Here is a 6,807-nt window from a genome sequence, read left to right on the forward strand (position 1 = left end):
GCCACACCCCAGCCCCTCACTGGGGGATTCTAGGCAGTAGCTCTACCACTGAGCCATACCCTAGCCCCTCACTGGGGGATTCTAGGCAGGGGCTCTACCACTGAGCCACACCCCAGCCCCTCACTGGGGGATTCTAGGCAGGAACTCTGCCACTGAGCAATATCCCAGCTTGCTTTTTACTTTACTTTTTTTCCCCCTCCTCTTTTTACTTTTCCTTTTCTTAAAAAAAAATTATTATTTTTATGTGTATGCATGTATTGCCTGCATGTAGGTAAGTGCATCTGTGTCGTGCAATGGCCACGGAGGTCAGAAGAGGCTGTCAGATCCCCTGGGACTGGAGTTACAGACAGTTGTTAGCTGCCATGTGGGTTCTGGGATTTGAACCTGGGTCTTCTACAAGAACAACCAGTGTTTTTAACTGCTGAAGCATCTCTACAGCACCTCCTTTTTAAAAATATTTCATTTATTATTTTGATTTTATGTGTATGATATATTGCTTGTATGTATGTAAGTGCAATGCCTATGGAATGCAATGCCCATGGAAGTCAGAAGAGGCTGTTGGATCCCCTGGAACTGGAGTTACAGACAGTTGTCAGCTGCCATGTGGGTGCTGGGATTCCAACCCAGTCTTCTGCAAGAACAGTCAGTGTTCTTAACCGCTGAGCCATGTTTCCAGCCCCAACTTTTCCTTTTTTAAAAAAATATAATTTATTGGGCTGGAGAGATGGCTCAGCAGTTAAGAGCACTGGCTGCTCTTGCAGAGGACACAGGTTTGATTCCCAGCACCCACATGGCATCTATGAACCATCCTTAACTCAAGTTCCAGGGGACTCTGAAGCCCTTTCTGACCTCTGCTGCATTGCACGACACGGGTTCACTCACATACATTTGGGCAATACACTCATACATACAAAATAAAAATAATAAAATATTTAAATAGATATAATTTATTATTTTTATTATATTTTATATGCGTGAGTGTATTGCCTGCATGTATTTAAGTGCACCCGAGTCATGTAAAGCCCTCAGAAGTCAGAAGAGGGCATCAGATTCCCTGGAACTAAAATTTCAGCTGGTTGTTAGCCATCATGTGGATGCTGGGAGCTGAACAAAGGTCCTCTGCAAGAGAAGCCAGAGCTCTTAACCACTGAGCTATCTCTCCAGGCCCTTACTTTTCCTTTTTTTTTTCCTCTTTTTGAGACAGGGTCTCCTTGTAGTCTCAGCTGTCCTAGAACTCACTATGTAGACCAGGCTGGCCTCGAATTCACAAAGATCCGCCTTCCTCTGCCTCCCAAGTGCTGGGATTAAAGGGGTGCGCCATCACACCCAGCTTATTTTTCCTTTTGAGACAAGATTTTCCTCTGTATTCTAGGCTGGCCTGGAAAACTCTATGTATCTTCAGCATATCATACCAGCGTGCACCACCATAACCGACAACTCTACGTATCTTAAACAGGCCTCAATCTCATGATCCTCCTGCCTCAGCTCCCAGAGTGCTGGGATAAACAGGCCTGTACCAGCAGATTCAGGTTTTTGTTTGAGTTTTTGAGACAGAGTCTCATGCACCCCAGGCTGGTCTTGAATTTGCAGTGTGGTTCAGGATGACCTCCAACTTCTGATCCACATGGCTATACCTCCTGAGTGCTGGGATTATAAATTTGGACCACCAACTAGTTTATATGATGCTGGGGATGGAACCCAGGGTTTCATGTATGCTAGGCAAATAACTCTACTGCCTGAACTACATCCCTAGATCTTTTGTTTGAGACAGGGTCTCCCTGTAGCCCCAGCCTGCTGGCCTGGAACTCACTATGTAGACCAAGCTGGCCTTGAACTCATAGAGATCTGCCTGCCTCTGGCTCCCAAGTGCTGGGATTAAAGGCTTGTGCCACTACACCTGGCCCCTCTTTTTTTTTTTTTAATAATTTACTTTTATTTATACAAGTGTTTGATTATTGGTATGTTTACTAGTCTGTATAAAATGCTGAAAAGGCCTGAGGAGGGTGACAGAGGGTGACCCTGGTCCTCTGAGTAACCTCTCCAGCCCCTCTTCTTTTCTTTTTAAATAACTGTTATGAGGGCAGGGGAGATGGCTCAGTGGTTAACAGCACACACTACTGAGTTTGATTCCCAGCAACCACATTGGGCAGGCCACAATCACTTGTAACTCCAGCTACACGGGGGGATCTGCCACCTCTGACCTCTGTGGGCACCCACACACACACACACTCACAGGCATACATATACACATAATTTTTTTGGTCTTTGAGACAGGGTCTCCCTGTAGCTCCAGCTGGCCTGGAACTTATTATATGTAGACCAGGAGGGCCTTGAACTCCCAGAGATCTGCCTGCCTCTGCCTCGCAAGGGACTCAAGGCATGTACCACCACACCCTGCACATACTAGGCTAACCTCAATATAAAATAAATCTTTTTTTTTGTTTGGAGCTGAGGACTGAACCCAGGTTCTTGCACTTGCTAGGCAAGATTTCTACCACTGAGCTAAATCCCCAACCTCAATATAAAATAAATCTTTAGCCAGGCATGGTTGCGTACACCTTCAATCCCAGCACTCGGGAGGTAGAGGTAGGCAGACCTCTGTGAGATCAAGACCAGCCTGTTCTACATAGAGAGTTCCAGGCCAGCTGGGGATACAGGAAGACTCTGTCTCAAAAACCAACCAACCAAACAAAGAAACAAAAGCACAAGGTAGAGAGTGATGAAAAACACCTGGCCACCATATGCACACACACACCAACACACACAGCACAGCCTTTTACATGGGTGCTGGGGACTGAATGCAAGTCCTCACGCTTGTAGAGCAAGCACTTTACCAACTGAGCCATCTCCCCAACCCCAAGATAACTTTGTTGTTTGCAGAACTGGGGATGGAATTGCATGCATAGGAGCACACACAAAAACATTTTTGCTAGTAGGCAAGAAAATAAAATTCAGAAACCCTGAAGCTAGGTTCAACAGTACACCCCTCTAACCTCAGCATTTAGGAGGAAGAGGCAAGAAGATCATGAGTTCAGGGTCATCCTTGGCAATTTGGAGGTTAGCCTGGGCTACATGAGACCCTGTCTCAAAAAGTGAAGAAAAGAAAGAAACCCGGGGTTGGAGAGATTTCCCACCACCCATGTTGGGTTGGTTCACAACCACCACTAACTCCAGCACCAGAGGGTCTGATGCCTTCCTCTGGCCTCTGCAGGCACCTGTACTCATGAGCACATACCCACACAGACACAGACACACACATAATTAAAAATAAAATGATCTTTTAAAAAGTTTTAAAAAGAGGGACTAGAGAGGTGGCTCAGCAGTTATGCTCTTACAAAGGACCTGGGTTTAGTTCCCAGAACCTGCATCAGCTAACAACCTTTCATATCTCTACTTCCAAGGTATCCAATGCCCTCTTTTGGCCCCCGTGGGCATCATACTGACATGGCACATTTTACATCCATACAGACAAAACACTCAAACACAGAAAATAAAAGTAAATAAGGGAGCTGGAGAGATGGTTAAGAGGATCCTGATTTCCTAGCACCCTCATGGTGGCTAACAACGGCCTGTAACTTCAGTTCTGGGAGATACAACGCCCTCTTCTGACCTCCACAGGGATTGCATGCACATGGTACACTTGTATACATGCAGGCAAAACAGTCATATCCATAAAAATAAAAAAATAAGAAAAAGAAATAAATCTTTGTTCAAGGTTAACACACAGGAAGTCCTTGGGATCGGGTTTCACACCAAGATCTAACTTGTTATTCCACTTTGTTTCCATCAAACTTGGAGGGGCCCCACAGGGCAGGAACCACACTGTTTCCTTTCCCAGAGTCCCAGTTCACAGGAGGTCTGGCTCACACTGACCCATTGTTAGGAAGAGGAACAGGGAGGTAGCCAGGGCCAGAGAGACAGATGTGGTCACTAGCCCAGTGGGAGGGAGCTAGGCCAGTAGGAACTGGTCACACCAGCCAGCCCCATCCCCATGGCCATTGCCACACCCACCAGCTCTGTCACCTCTTAGTTTTGGCTATACAGGTGTGGCCAGTGGGGCCAGATGGGGCATGCCAACACCGGCCTCTCTCTGGAGAGCCACATGAGCAGAACCTGTTGGGGCTGGTGGCTCATCCGGGTGTACTGAAATCTGTGACCTTGAGTCCTCTCCTAGAGGCCTCTATTCTGAAACCCGATGTTGTTACTTGTTTTTGGAAATGGGGTCTCATTGTGTAGCCCAGACTCTTCTGGAACTACTGATATCTCTGCCTCTGCTTCCCAAGTGTTGGGATTATAGATGTGTATTAGCAGTCGGTTAGGACTTTGAGATGTTAAAGGTCTACAGAGATGGACCCCAAAGCTTGAGAGTCTATTATTGGATATTTCTGAGTTAGGGGCTAGAGAGAGGGCTCAGAGGGTAAGAGAACTTGCTGTCCTTGCATAGGACAGGTTCCGTTCCCAGCAACCACATGGTGGCTCACATTGCCAGTAACTCCAATTCCAGGGGATCTGACACCATCTTCTGTCCTCTGTGGGCACCAGGCACACATGTGGTGCACATATATACATGCAAGCAAAACACTCATACACATAAAGTAAATTGTTTTTAAAAAAGAAATGAAAAAAGAAACTTCTGAGTTAGGACTAGGCCTCTAGCTTAGTAGTAGTATGTCTAGACCCCTCCAGTGAGGGGCTGGGGTGTGGCTCAGTGGTAGAGCCCCTGCCTAGAATCCCCCAGTGAGGGACTGGGGTGTGGCCCAGTGGTAGAGCCCCTGCCTAGAGTCCCCCAGTGAGGGGCTGGAGGTGAAAGGCAGAGCTCTAGTCTTTCATTTGTTTAGGCCAGAATTTGAATCTCCAGCTTTCCTGCTCTACTTTCTCTCTATCCTAGAGTTGCACTATTCTGGAAATCGACCACAGGCCAAGAGCCAGAGTTGGAGCTCTGGTCAACTCTGGACCCCCTGACAAGAGTGCCTCAGTTTCCTAATCTGTACAATGACGATAAACAGCAGGTCACCTCACAGGTACTCTCCTGCATGGATTCACCTGGTTGGATAGTACAAGAACTCAGGGCTCCAAAAATCCAGGTCTCAGAAAGGAGACTCTAGCCAGGCCTATTGGCACAAGCCTGTCATTCCAGCCACTTGGGAGACTGAGGCAGGATGACGGAGAGTTCAAGGTCTATCTGGGCAACTAAGTGCATTCAAGGGGAACCCTGTCTCAAAATAAAAGTAGAAATAGGGCAGGGTATAGAGGCACATGCCTGTAATCCTGACACTCAAAAGGCACAGGTAGGAAGACTGAATAAGTTTGAGGCCAACCAGAGCTTTGTTCTCAGGGGTGGAAAGATGCTCGGCAGTTAAGAGAACAAATTGGCTGGGAGTGGTGGTGCACGCCTTTAATCCCAGCACTGAAGAGACAGAGGCAGGCAGACCTCTGTAAGATCCAGGCCAGCCTGATCTATATAGTGAGTTCCAGGCCAGCTTGAGCTACAGAGAGACCCTGGCTCAAACAAACAAACAAACAAACAAACAAAACAGAGTGCATAGTGTTTCTTGCAGAGAACCTGAGTTTGGTTCCCAACATCCACATGGGGTGCCTCACAACTACCTGTAACTCCAGCTTCAGGGGATCTCAACCTCTGGCCTTCTGGAGCACTTGCAATCATGTACACATACCCACACACAGACACACATACAAAAACATAAATAAAAAAATAAATCTTGGGGCTGGAGAGATGGCTCAGCGGTTAAGAACACTGACTGTTCTTGCAGAAGACCTGGGTTCGAATCCCAGCACCCACATGGCAGCTAACAACTGTCTGTAACTCCAGTTCCAGGGGATCCAACAGCCTCTTCTGTCCTCTGCGGGCATTGCAGGACACAGGTGCACTTACCTGCATGCAGGCAATATACACACACACATAAAATAAAAATAATAAATAAAATATAAAAAATCTTTAAAATAATAATAGGGACTGGAGAAATGGTTCAGCAGTTAAAAGCACTGGTTGCTCTTGCAAAGGACCCAGATTCAGTTCCCAGCACCCACTTGGAGGCTAACAACCTTCTGTAACCCCAGTTCTAGGGGAATTCAACTTTGTCTTCTGACCTACATGGGCACTGCATGACATGGGTGCACTTACACACATGCAGGCAATACATTCTTACACATAAAATAAAAATAATAAAATATTAAAAAAATAAAATAATAATAAATCTTTTTTTTTTTTTTTTTGAGACAGGGTCTCCCAGTAGCCCCAGCTGTCCTGGAACTCGCTATGTAGGCCAGGCTGGCCTTGAACTCAAAAAGGTCCTCCTGCCTCTGCCTCCCAAGTGCTGGGATTAAAGGCATGCGCCACCGCAACGGGCTAGTAATTTTTTTTTAAAAAGACCAGAAACACAAAATAATGCTGGGGATGTGGTTCAATTGCTGGAGTGCTTGCATAGCATGCAGGAAGCCAGGGGTTCAGTTCCATCCTCAGCACTGTGGGGTGGTACACACCTAATCTTAGCACTCAGGAGGTGGAGGGAAGAGGATCAGAAGTTCAAGGTCATCCTCAGCTACACAGTGAGTTTAAGGCCAGCCTGGACCACATGGGAACCTACCTCAAAAAATGCAGAGAAGGGGCTGGAGAGATGACTCAGCAGTTAAGAGCACTGGCTGCTCTTGCAGAGGACCCAGGTTCGGTTCCCAGCACCTAGATGGCAACTCTCCATAACACTAGTTCTGGGGATCTGACACCCTCTTCTAACCTCCCTGGGCATTGCACAACATGGGAGCACTTACATACATGCAGGCAATACACTC

General features: G+C 46.8%; 1 protein-coding gene across 2 annotated transcripts in view; it reads right to left on the reverse strand.

The window, feature by feature from the left end:
* The window catches only part of Ppp1r13l (protein phosphatase 1 regulatory subunit 13 like), a 24,512-nt gene that overhangs the window by 11,416 nt on the left and 6,289 nt on the right, over positions 1-6,807 (reverse strand). The gene's annotated exons all lie outside the window — the stretch shown is intronic.

This window comes from Nannospalax galili, unplaced genomic scaffold (assembly GCF_000622305.1).
Source record: "Nannospalax galili isolate Female #2095 unplaced genomic scaffold, S.galili_v1.0 scaffold385, whole genome shotgun sequence".
Classification (NCBI taxonomy): domain Eukaryota; kingdom Metazoa; phylum Chordata; class Mammalia; order Rodentia; family Spalacidae; genus Nannospalax; species Nannospalax galili.